The sequence below is a fragment of the Patagioenas fasciata genome, chromosome 5 (assembly GCF_037038585.1).
Source record: "Patagioenas fasciata isolate bPatFas1 chromosome 5, bPatFas1.hap1, whole genome shotgun sequence".
Taxonomy (NCBI): domain Eukaryota; kingdom Metazoa; phylum Chordata; class Aves; order Columbiformes; family Columbidae; genus Patagioenas; species Patagioenas fasciata.
The window spans coordinates 33,659,786-33,672,621 of NC_092524.1; the positions used below are offsets into that span (position 1 = coordinate 33,659,786).

General features: G+C 49.3%; 1 protein-coding gene across 8 annotated transcripts in view; it reads left to right on the forward strand.

Moving 5' to 3' along the window:
• The first annotated feature begins 274 nt into the window (after window positions 1–274).
• SLC8A3 (solute carrier family 8 member A3) overlaps window positions 275–12,836 on the forward strand; it is a 122,542-nt gene continuing 109,980 nt past the window's right edge. For 3 of the 8 annotated variants that reach the window (XM_065839793.2, XM_065839798.2, XM_065839797.2), the window contains exon 1: window positions 276–821. The gene's annotated coding sequence lies outside the window, so the exon portion shown is untranslated. Of the gene's footprint in view, window positions 822–7,240; window positions 7,350–12,836 lie in introns of all 8 variants that reach the window. The other 5 variants (XM_065839794.2, XM_065839799.2, XM_071809282.1 and 2 more) reach the window with 4 other exon arrangements.

Below are 12,836 nucleotides of genomic sequence, written 5' to 3' on the forward strand. Positions count from 1 at the left end.
TATATTTATCTATACATATCCGGGGAGATGTCAGAGAGAGGGGTGTGTTTGTGAGTGTGTGCACGTTACGTGCCTCTATTTGTTTTGGAAGGGGTTTGCTCTGGTTTCGTGGTGCCTTGTTGTAAACGGTCTGAAAATCCCCCCCTGGATTCAGAAGAATAAATATGCATGGCTTGTAATTCTGTTGCAGCTCTCGCTCCCAGCTGATAGGGTGACGTGGAGTTTGGAGGCTCGCAGATTGGCTTTTTGATTTGGCTTCTTGCTGCAGTTGTGCAAACCTCGCTGGCTCACAGAAATCAGGCTCAGTGCTTTGCCGTGCACCGTAATGCTGGGAAGCCTGGACCGAGCGCCGACGGTGTGAGAGCGGGAGCGGGGGAAGCCCAGCAGATTCAGTGGCAATCTGGGGTACAATCAATTTTCTCTTCCCCCCTCCCTCGACCCCCATTCATCTCCGTCCTCCTCCCGTTTCGCCAGATCTCCCTTCCCTCCCCAAACTCCACCGCACGGAGCTGAAGATCAAGGCTGGTGGATTTATCAACATTTTACCTCCACCCCCACCCCTTTTTCCAGATGCACCTCCCCGCTCGCCCTGACAGCTGCAAAAGAGAGCACAGGTTTTGTAGCGAGCAAGGCAACTTGGACTGACATGCAAAGGCGAGCCCCCCCGTACCCGCACACACCGTCGGTGAATCACCGGGAGATGCGATGAGCTCCCTTTAGGAACCGGAAGGATTTGTATTGGGGAGCGAGCGGAGCCATCACCCCCCCTTCCCGCCCGACCCTCAAAAAAAAAAAAAAAGTCAGGAAAGCAACCAGAAGGGGTAAGTAAAAGGGTGCTACCCCTGCTCCGTGGGAGACACAAGGCTGCCGGTTAAGTGTCCTGCTATAAGTGGGGATTCACGCCTTGCATGCGAATGGCCGGAGGTGTCGGGGGGGTGGCGGAGGGCTCTTTGTAGGCTCATCTGCCGGGCTGGGAGGGAACTGGGATTTAATGTTGCCCAGGCGCTGGGCGCTCGCCCCATTCGTGCTGTTTTGCCGGAGCCGCGGCGGCTCCGTGTGTGTGTGTATGTGTGGGTGCGTGTGTGTGCTGCGGGGGGAGGGCTTTGCATACGGCGCGGAGCGGGCGCTGCGGGATGGATGCACGCCGGGGAGGGGGCGCCGGGCCGGGCGCTGCGGGGCCGGGGCCTGGCGGAGGGATGGAGCGAGCGAGCGGCGGGAGCCGCCGGGCTCCGGCGGGGCGTGCGCGGCAGCGAGCAGCCCGAGCCGGCGGCACAGTGCGCGGCGGCCCCGGGATCCCTCCCGCCGCCGGGCGGGGGTGCCCCGGCTCGGCACGGCGCGGCCCGCAGGGATGCCGGGGAGCCCGGAGGGGGGTGGCTCTGCCTGGGGCTGCCAGGTGGGGGAAGAGCCTCTCATGCAGTGCTATAAATTTCTCTCCCCCCCCCTTATTTTTTTTTAATTTCCTTTTTTTTTTTCCTCTGTGCTGTGGGGAGACCGGGCCGGGCCACGCCAGCCCTGGCCGCGGGGTGGGGGCACCGCGGCCGGCGTCCGGGGCAGCTGTCGCGCTCTGTCCGCCGGGGCCGGCTTGTTTACCCCGGGTGTCAAATATAGCTGCTGAGCCAGGCTCTGCCCTAAATAGGGCACGGGGCTGCTTGCGGGGCCCCCGCAGCCCCCGACTGGCAGGGGGAGAGAAATGACACACGCACACATATGAGCTGACCTAAATGTTGGGTAATTTCATACTCTTCCTCCCTCCCAGCCTTGCTTCAGGGCTTTATCTTTTTCACCTGTGTCTAAAGTATCAGTCACACTGGGTGGGAGATGAAACGCTTGCAAGTGTTTCTGGGCTTTTCTTCTGTTATTCTGAAACGTGAGGCTATGGCCATTTCCCTCTCCCCCCCCCGCCAGGTGAAGCTGTAGCATAATGGTTGGTGTTCCTGGCTCCTCTGTTTGTTCCTGGGCTTGTTCTGGGAATTTCCCCCTAAAAATCTATTCCAGATGTAAGGCAAGACACTGGAGGAACCGTGGGGGGTGAGAAGGGATGTCTTATGCACATCCACCCCCGCACCCTCCACCCCCTCGTGCTTGTATGTATATTCCTTTAATTCCTTGCATCTCTTCATAGAGCAAAAGGGTGATTTTGTTGAGCTGGTTTTTATTGATGGAGAGGACAGTGCTAGAAGACTTAGGTAACAGTCAGTGGCATCTTCCCATTCAAGAGTGCTCATCCCATGCTCTCTGGGAGCCTGGCAGGAGGCCCAGGAGAGCAGAGCTGCCTTTGGGGGACTGCTGAGACACAGAGGCCTTGAAGGTGCTCTGTAGGTTTGGTGCAGCGGGGAGATGCATTGCTCCCCCCAGTACAAAATTTTCTAGGGAGTCCCTAATCCTGCTCCATCCACTGCTGTTGCAGGTGTTTACCCTGGTCATGGTTTAGCTAAGAAAGTAAGTGGTGTTTGGTGCATACATTCAGGCTTCTGTGGTCAACTGGAACAAGATCTGTTTCCTGAGCAGAAGTAGTGATGTTAGAAAAGAGCACGTCCAACTACTGCCGAGGGCTGTCTGGGGAGGAGCGAGAGCAGCTCAGGAGCCCTCAGCTCTGCTGTGAGCACGCAATGTGATGGCAGTCAAATCAGTTACCCCCTATTTTAAATAAAGGGGTTTTAAATCAACCAGGGTAGGGAAGGAGGGGACTGAATGGGAAGACAGGGAGCCCTAGGTAAAAGGTGTATTATAGCAGTCTTTTTTTTTTTCCCCCACATCAAATGTGAGTCCTATTCTATTAAGCATTTCCCAAATGCCTAAGGTGCAACTGACTGTGGTAATCCTGCTGCTGAGGTCCTGTGTGAGGGCAGTGGAAGCACAGGTAGGATCCTGGTCTCTGACAAGCATCTGGCATGCTGCTAGCCACATCCTTTCATCTATTTGGGTCTCATTTGTATCATTAATGATATTTTTCTACCTGGGTGAGGATTTGGTGAGAACATGGTTGCAGTAACTAGTGGATGACAGAGTGCAAGAGGGCAGACAGATATATAGCCATCCTAATATGACTCTGTGTAGCGCTCGGCCCTTGTAGAGAGATTGCCCACTTTCTCTGTAAAGCTGCCACCTGAGAGGGTGGCGCCGGGGACTGCAGACGCTGTCACCAGGTGGGGTAGTCCTTTCCATTGCCCTGGGCAGCGCAGGAAGCATGTTCTGTGCTGTCCCAGGCACCAGCACCCAGAATAGGAGAGTGTGGAATGAGTTACTGAGCGTGGCCTGAGTCATGCAGCGTGCTGTGCTCCATAGTTTCTTGCTGGGCCAGTGTGAGGGCAGGAGCTGCCCAGTCCAACCAGAGCTGACTTTCTTGTTGAGAGTCGTGGGCAGTTGTTCTTCATGACAGTCACAGGGCACTCGAGGCACTGCTGCTCAGCTTGGCTGGCTTGTCAGAATCAAAGAGGTTCCCAGGGATGTATCCAGCCTCCCTGCTTCCTCTGCCTTCCTCTGGAGCTGGTGGGGCTGAAGTCAGATGAGGCTGGTCTGAGTGTGGCAGCTACTATGATATTGCTGGTTGGACAGTTAGAAGGATCACTAAGCACCTGGGCTGACCTGCTGCCACAATATGCCTGATCCCACAAGCATCCCTCTGTTTCAGAGAGTCCTTCCTGCGATGGGCATCCTCCATCCCCAAGGCAGGGAAGGGCTACAACAGCGTGTCAGCACATGTTATTAGAAACCAAGTTAAGATGTATTTCCTCCACCAATATTTTCAAGTGAAGCACTATACAGATAAATGGTCTGTCTGTCAGGTTTTTGTTTGCTTGTTTTAAACAAACAGCATCAGTCTCCTCCCCTAAGCTTCCCCAATGACCAAGTGGCATTGACAGATAGTTTCTGTTCTTTGCTGCTGTTGTGTTTCAGATGCCTTTTGCGTGCTTCAACAGTTAAAAAGATGGCTTTGATTACTGGCCTTTTTTTTTTTTTTTTTTGTAATCAGGCAGTAATATCTAATTCTGTGTTTAAAAAAATGAAGGAAATTAAATTATATGGATTAAAAAAAATCTTAAAATCTCTGAAACCAGGTAATGGATGGTTGTGATGCTCTGTCTACCATCACCCACTGTGTTTAGGTATTGTGGTATAGATTAATACTATTGTTGATTTGCTGTTTAGATAACAATAACTCCTAAAGGCATCAGCCCAGCTGGGAGCCTGTGTTTCAAAGTGCCATACAGATGTCTAATAAATGTTAGTCTCTGTCCTGAAGAGTTTTATGCATTGAGAGATACGTGAGATCACAAGCTCTTTTTGGGGCACCTTTAAAGCACTTTCACTGCTGCTGAGCTTGTGGTCCTGCGTATTTACTGATTGCAGTGATGTGAGACTGTGGGGTCTGAGGCTGATCACAAGCTTGCTGTCTGTGCTTACCTCTGGAATGAAATCTGGGAACCAACTTGAGTCTCTTGCAGCTTGAGTGGGCTGCTGGGCCACCTGGGGACTAATGTGGTATAGACAGTAATTGGCTTCCTCCTTCCCCTTGTTCTTTCTGCCTTAATGCTTCAAACTGCAAGCTCTGGTTGAGGGCCATCATGGATGTCTATGCACAAAGTTTAGCTCCTTGGCCTGCCAGTCTCCCCTCTACTTATTTTTGTCTCAGGGTTTTGCAGGAATAGCAAGGCATCAGGCAGCAGGGATGTGTCATGCCACTCTGAAGATGCCACCACCACCCTGTCTTGCCATTGTTGCAATGAGAAGACTCATGTGCTGTTGTTTGTGTGCTACAGCATCATAAAGTAATTAGTTCACCCTGTAAGACACATTTATAAACAGGTGATGATCACGTCCCTGTGCTCCTTCAACTCTCAATTTTCTGGTAATTCTGTCTTTAAATCCGCTTGCTGGAGCCTTTGATCACGCAGCTGAGCTGTCATTGATGTTTCTGACAGTTGACATCGTGGTAGAGAGGGGAGCTTAGGGCTCTTAACATTTCTTTTGTGATAGCTTGTTTTCTAATGAAACACTCCAATGAGGATTTTCCATCATAATAAACCAGGGAGCGCTTCCAGAGCACTCAGATTTAGGGAGAAGCTTCTGTTTCCATTCAGCATTTCCATTCATCAGCAGATTATTTCAAGGCTGCAAAACTGGACTTGGTCTGTTTGCTGCCTTCCCCTACTCCACTGTCTTTTTACCTAAGCCTCCTAACTCAGGACAGCAGCAGAGACAGCCAGGTCAAGAGCAATCAGAAATACTAAATATCCAATGCTTCTGGGCATGTTTTGCAACCGGGGAGGTGTCAAAGAGTTTTAGAAACTGTAGATATATGAGACTGCATTGCCACTGCTCTCCTCGTCACCCTCTCCTAGGCTGTCTCAAAGCAAACAGCAGTACTCTCCAGCAGCAAAGCAGAATACGGATTTAATCAAAAGAAATGTACCGATGCAGGGACGTGCCTATGAGAAGGCACTCAGGCCTGATTGCTGAGGTTGTGTTGAAGGTGACATGCCCAGGAGAGAACAGGGCCTCCAGTACCCACAATGCAAGGTGCCCTACCAGGGTGCTGGTGTGCTGTGTGCTGGTGAGAGATGAGAGGTAAAAGCAGTGAAAGCTAGAATATGTCTGCACCTCGCTCTGTGGTTGGGCTGCAGCTAAATCTGGATGTGTCCTAGCTCCCCTCAATGCAGGCAGTGGCAGGAGAGGGTCTGTCACCAGGGTGCGGGTGGGCTGTGAAACCCACTGCTGCCCCAGTGCCACAGCTCCTTACACCCAGACTGGGGAAGGCAGCGCTGCCTCTGCGGTGCACTGCTGGCCCACCCTGGCTGATGACGGATGGGGACCCAGAGCAATGCTTAGTGTGAAGAATCCTTCCTTTTGCCCTCCATACTGTTTGCTCTCAGGAAAATTTGTTTTGGGGCATTAAGGCCTGGATATATTGGTTTACCACCTTGAGGTGGACCTTCGTTTGTGGGAAGTGAGATCTTGATGTTGAGCTTAAAGTTTACCTTAATAAGCACCTTTATCCTCTTCCATGGTTTTGATTTGGATTACTCAATGACCCTTGAACAGGCACATGAGTTGGGAAAAATGGAGGTGGAGATGTCTCTGCCTTTGTGTAGTGCAAAGAGGCTGTTAAACGGTCCAGGAGGTACTGCAGTATTCACAGCTGCAAGAGGCAAAAACCTGCCCATACAGCTAATGCCTCTGCCATGCCTGTCATTTGTACCTTGGTTTCTACAGCCTCTGGCTGCTTGTTCCTGCTCCTGTGCCATCCCCTGCAGGTTCTGGCACAGAGGCATGTGTGGCCAGGTGATGGGACCAGCTGACTTTTCAGCCAGATCGGTTCCTGGTCCTTACTCATGGCATAGCCACGCAAACTGTTAAGCCAACAAAAAAGAGAGAGCTACTGCAGAGTAGGAATGAATGGCCAGAGGAGGAAATTGTTCAGGTTGACTTAAGAAGCCTTGCTTCCACCTATAAACCTCCTGCCTGAATTGCCTGCAGCAGTTAAGGCTTGGAGTTGGTTCAGCCTTGAAGTCTACTCTTGATGAGATGGATAGTCCTGAATGCAAATTAGTTGCAAAGAGTGATGGAGTCTGCAACACACTTCTTAAGCTATTAAGAGGCACAAGAATCAGCAGAAAAAAGACAAAATAATTTCTAATATAAAATTTTCCCAAGAACACGTACCAGGGTTGATCCTGATTTAAAAAAAAAAAAAAAAAATCAGAGTCTAGGCCAAGCTATTTCTTAGACACAACATGCCAAATGGACTCAGGTTCCTCAAGAAGAGAATAAAATGAGAACTTTCCGTCTGCTCTCAATTCTTTCAAGTCCTTGAAAGCTTCACACGAGCACTCAGCACTTCATCAACAGCAATCTCTCCATGTTGAAGCCTCCAGACTGCATTCCCTGGCAGTGTGAGCGGGAGTGGTGCCAACTGTTTTATTAGGCTTGCACCCACGAAACCCACTAGCAGGGGAGGACTTGACTCCTTGTCCTCATGAGGCCGCAGTGGGCTAAGTTTGTGCTGCTGCCCTGTGCTTGCTGAGGATGCTGTGTGTAAACAGTATGCCAGTCCTGGGGGAGCTGCCTGCCTTGGGGCTAACTGAGGACCCCTGGGAGAACCCGAGGACCAGAGTGAGATGGAGGTCTCAGTGTTGTTGTCTTCAAGGTGCAAGGCAAGGTGGGTCTCTCTGTGCGTACTTTGCCTTTGTGAAAGATCCCAATGAGGGACAATGACATGCTTCTACTTTTGTTTTGGCAGCCCCTAAACAAGAATGGGCCTTTCAAAGCTTCGGTTGTAGGAGGTAAGCAGAGGAGATGCTGCTGGAGTTAGACATGATGGGGTATTCTCCTGTCTGAGCATCTAGGAGGTGGGTGCACTAGTCATTGCCCTCATAAATTACCACCTGCTCTCACTCTTTAAGCATCATTTTTTCCTTCCATTTTAACCTTCCAGAATAGTTTCAGGTTCACTTCTTCTAGTAAATGTTTCCTTTTCTCTAACTTAAATAATCCATCTCCCCAAAGCTGACCTGACAGATGTTTCCCCTGCAGTGACCCTGCGTACACAGCACACTTCATGAAACCCTGGCTTCCATGGGGAAATGCAGCACCAGCAGTGACCCTGCTGGTGTCCCAGCTAAAAATAAAGCCCGTCCCTCCTGGCAGTGTTGGGGTTTGCTTTTAAGTAGGTAGGCAGTTTTAGCCATTGGCTGCACTGTGCTCTTGTGCCAGGCAGAAGGCACAGCTTAACCTTCAGAGCACGGCAGAGCTGCTTCCCCTCTGGGAAAGCTCTGGGAGACTGAAGGTGACAAGATGCTCAGCTGCACTTGGTGCACCTATGCCACTCCCAAAAAACTGATGGCTTGCCTGTTGCCTGCCTAGACCCATCTCCTCGCTTCTTCGTGCATCCCAGTGAGTCACGACCACCCCTCCTGCTCTGGCCTTTTCCCTCCTCTGCTCTTCCTTCTTAAATATATAGATTTCTTCATGATTCTCCAGTAACTGCCCCAACTCTCCACTTTCCACAACAGCTCCATGCCTCCTAGCTTCCCAGTTTTCTAACAGGATCCCTCACATGTTCAGCCCCCATTTATTTTCTGTGTGTGGCTTTCTGCCTGTCTCTCAGGTCCATGTGGGCTTGGCTGCTGGGACAAAGCAAAAGATTGGCCCAGTCAGGAAGCAGATGCTCAGTTAAAAAGGGCTTTTCTAGCCTTCAATGTGCACAGCCATTAGAGAGTTTCACAAAAACCAGTAAGCAAGTGGTTGAAATATGCTCTGGTGCAAAAGGAGGAATGCGTCATGGCTGGTGAACCTACAGATATTTTGAGTGTTCCTATGCACATCTAGTTTTTCTTTGAGCCTTCCAGTGTTTATCTTCATTTATTTCTTATGGTATTGAGTTCCACAAATTGCACAAATGCACAGCATAGAATTTAAAAAGTTACCATTGCACACTAGATAAAATAACCCCAAATCTGGGAGCTTTCTGTTGATGTTAGCCTTGAGCTTCTTTTGGTCTCTTTGTCCCTCTGACCAAGGTGATTTCCTGCAGAAAGCTGAGGGAGGGGGTGTGGGAGTTGCGAAAGGGCTGAGAAGCATTTTTGATTGTGCAGGATTCCAGAAACCTGACAAAAGGGTGCTGGTCACTCAGATGTCGTGATCTTATGCACTTAATGAAGGGTGCACCAGTGGAGCTGGTGGTTTGCTGGCCAGCTGGCCGGCACACAGGGCTCAATAGGGGCTGCAGTATGTGCTGCCTCTTGCTTGGCTGGTAGCTGGATATGGGAAGGACCACAGGGGTGCTGTGGGAGGAAGGGTCAGGGTAAGGAACACGGAAGTATTTGTATGTGTGTCTGCGGGGAGAGCAGAGGGCAGGGAGAACGGGGAGAGGAAGGATTACTGCAGAGCAGACAGTTATTGGGATACAGGGCTGAAGTTCATTGAAAACCCATTTTTATTAATTTGTCTGCTTGTTGAGCTCCCACAGCCAAATGGATTCATTTCAAGGCTTTGCTTGTCTTTAAAAGTGACTGTCTTTTTGTCAAAGACCTTTTGTGCTTGTGCTTTTACCCGTTTGTGTCACTGACCTGAACTAAAAAGTAATGGGGGCTCTGCCTGGGGGGATGCTCTTTCCGTCCCACTGCTCCTCGCTCACTGGTGTGTGGGGACTGTTGCTCCTTTCCTGGGCAAAACAGGTTTTTTCCGTCACTTGTGTCAGGTTTCTCAGATGACAAGAATTACTGGCATCAGTGATGGCAGGAAGAGCTGGGTTCAGAGCAGCACCACAGCAGTATGTCTGGGCAAGAGGGTTTTCTGGGCTGAGGGAGAGTGTGGAGTAAGGCTGTGAAAACAGATTGTTCATTCCTGCCTTAGCCGGTGGTCAAGTCAGTCCTTCACTGGAACTCCCAATAAGAGTGGGACCCTGCAATTTTCTTGCCTTAGCCTTGTCTTAGGAAACATTTGGACTTCAAAGCAAGTAGACCATATCTCAGTTTTAATCATCTCTTCACAGAAATGGATGGAAATAAAATTTCTGCCATGCCTGAAGGGGGCTTGAACTCCTCAGTAAAACTGATGGAAATGTGGGACTACTAGCATCAGTAAGGGAGGCTGTTCCCCTCAGTGGCAGGGTAGAGACTCTCCTCTTTGCCTTGGTGGCTTAAACAGACCATACTGCGCGTGGCTGCATGGAACGAGTGTGTTATCCAGGTGCCTGCGTTAGGCTGGTGACTTATTGCCCCTCTAGGATGAGGGACGTCAGGATGCTGATCCGAGGTGATACTAGGTATGTGATGGAGAAGAGACACTCCAGGCTTTGTTTGCTGGAGGCTGGACTAGTGGGAGGAAGGAGGATTTTCTCCTTCCCTTGTCTCTTTTCAGTGCATTTGGCTGATGTGGTCACCTCCCATGACTCAGCTGCTCCTGTTGGCAGGACTAGTTGTAGCAAATACAGGGCCAGGATAGAGCACTGGGAGGAGAGAAGAACCAAAGCAGGGTGGACATGAATAGACTTGTTATGGAAGAAGCAGGAAGATGTCCCCCAAGCTGATACATGTGACCTGAGTTGTAAGGAAGAGAGGGATGAAGCTTTCCTTTTGGAGATTTGTGTTATATAAAATGTTGCCAAAGCTCCTCAGGCAGCTCTTCCAGTAGAATAAGCTGTCTCTGCTGCCTTGGGCTCATTGGACCTATGCTGATTTATGCCAGAGAAAATCTTGTCCTAAGGACCCTCTCTCTTCTCTCTTGCCAGCCTTCAGCCGATGGTGTGTAGGTTGACTAGGCTGGGAAGACAGTCTTCTCTTTCAAGATGACTTTGTGCAAAAGGAGGCTTTTGGATGGGAGGGTTGAGGGAGGAGAGCTAATGTAAGCAGTGCTGTGAATACAATGGAAATGTTATTGCATCCACTTTGGAGATAAACAACAGTGTGATTATTATGTACTTTGCTAGGAGATTCTTCTGATCGGTGATGCCCTGCATCCAGTTTTCAAATGTTCCTCACTAGTACCTAAGTTAAGACTTGCTGACTGCTGGGAATTAGGGGAGTATCCTTGCAGGCATGTTAGAAATGGCAAGGGAGGAGCCTCATCCTTTTCAGACAAGGTGTTTGCTGTATGCGCTGCTCCCAGTTTGGCATGTGCATATAGGTAACCTTGATTTTTTTGAGTCTTCTTGAAGGATCAGATCAGGTATTTACCTGGTTTAGCCCTGTTTCTTTTGAGTGTGAGACCTGCCCAGGGCTCTTGGCAGGAACCAAAGAATAAACCTCATGTCTTTCTTCGGAGAAGGCAGCAGTGGCCCCTCATAGTCATCTGGTTTTCTGCAGGAATTTTAAATCATGTTTACGTGTCCAGCAGAAAATCTGTGATTTCAATGGCATCAAGGTGTCCAAGCAGGTTAAAGAGCTGCTCCATTAAGCTTCCAGCTACCCTGTAAAATCTGGTCCTTTGCGACTCCCTTGGTGAAATATCTGAGACACATTGAGACCATGGATGGGGCAGAGGAGCAAGTTAGTACTGTTGTAACAATGAGAGAAAAAATGTGGGTGTTGAAGGTGTGTAGCTCCAGACAATATTTCTAATTGCCTACCCTTGACAGAACAGAGTGGAGCAGGCAGCCAGGGAGGGCAGACCTGCAGCTGAAGCTCAGACTGAAAGGAAAAAGGTGAATAATCCTGTCTGGTAATGCCATAGTGAAGAACAAACCTCTACCTGTCTTTGCTGTAGAGATCAGAGTGGCATATGGCTTTATACAGCCCGCAAGGAAAGCCATCAGAGGGTGGGGGGAGAAGAACTGAAGGTGGGGCAGCAAACAGCCTGGAGGCTGCTGCCACTTACTGTAATTGTGTAGCAGCTCAGCTTCCACTGTTTGTTGTCCATGTCATCTCTGCAATTACCATATGGTAAATATGACTTGAGTCTCTAGCAAATAACAGAGCTAATATTAAGAAAGAATCTGTAAACAGCTAGTGCGTAAATGAACAAAGAGCAGTAAACAGCCTGGACTTAGGAAGAATGAATTAATCATGGTAGATGCGAGGATTTAATTTTTTAAAGCAGTTGCAGAATTAGCAGCTGAAAAAACACCGAAAGATTAAGATATCTGAATTGTCAGTAAGAGATATGTAGGGAAAAGTGTCAGTAAAAGGTGAGAGTGCTGTATGAAATCTTATTTGATAACTGTATTCAAATGGGTGAATTTACAGGTTTTGGCACCTTCCGAGTGAAGTGGGAGGTATTTTGAGGATAACCCATAGCTGAGTGCATTTTTCACGCCTCCTGCTGTGCTCAGATCTGCAGAAGCAGTGAGCGCGTTACAGTGTATTTCCCTCCTCTCAGCTGGAGACTCTGACTTGTCGGTTGAAACTCTGGAAATCTCTGCTTTCGTTCCACGCGATCCTGTCAACACGGCGCTCCTCGCACAAGCATCTCCACGCTGGGGACACAGCAAACAGGCAGGGAGACCTGTGAGCGTGAGCAAAACAGTGAGCTTCTGTATATCAATCTTTATTTAATCTTTGAAACAGTCTAGTACCTCATGAAAACCTGTTGTACAGTAGCACTGAGGGGCGAGGCTTTGCTGCCCAGGCTTGGCTTTCCTGCTCTAGCAAGAGCAGATCTGCTGCTGGTTTCTGTGGGAGCAGGTGCTGAGGGACGGTTCTCCCAGGCACACGGCTGCTTCTGACCGCCTCGAAGATGGAGAGCCGAGAGGAGATCAGGATAAATGATTAAAGGGCAGCCTGGGCTAATTTATAAAGATTAAAATAAATTTGTGTGCTTTGGCCAAAGAATAACTGTGGAGGAGAACAGCTATTTACAAGTATCTGAAGCATGTAAATCTCGGGCAGCATTGAGAGTGCTCCAAGGACAGGATAATGAGAACTAGCAGCATAAATTTTCTTAATTTCATCCTAAATATAAAGAAGATGGCTAAAACCTCTGAGATAAATTACGTTGTGGCAGAGTCTCTATGGGAAGTTGTGGAAATGCCATCACTTGGGTAATTTAAAACTGGGCTGGACAAAGTGTTTAGGAAATAATGTTCACAAAGGGAACAAGGCAATGGGAGCCCCTGAGGCGTGGGCTAGACAGCTCTTCTGGCTCTGGTCTAACTAATTCTGAATTTAATGAAACCTGTGCTAATTGGGGTAAGTGAGGGCCTTTACTATCTACCCTGTTTCAGTGCCAATCGCACAGTGGAGAGTAGAAAACTTCAGTCTAACATGACAAATGACAAACCGCTTATTCTCTCCTGCAGTGGTAAAGATGATTTCTGAAGTGTAGCTGCTGGCTCCTCCTCCTCTCCTCTCCCTGTTTTCTGCCCAGTCTCCCACTGCCCCCTTTGTGCTGCTTCTGCC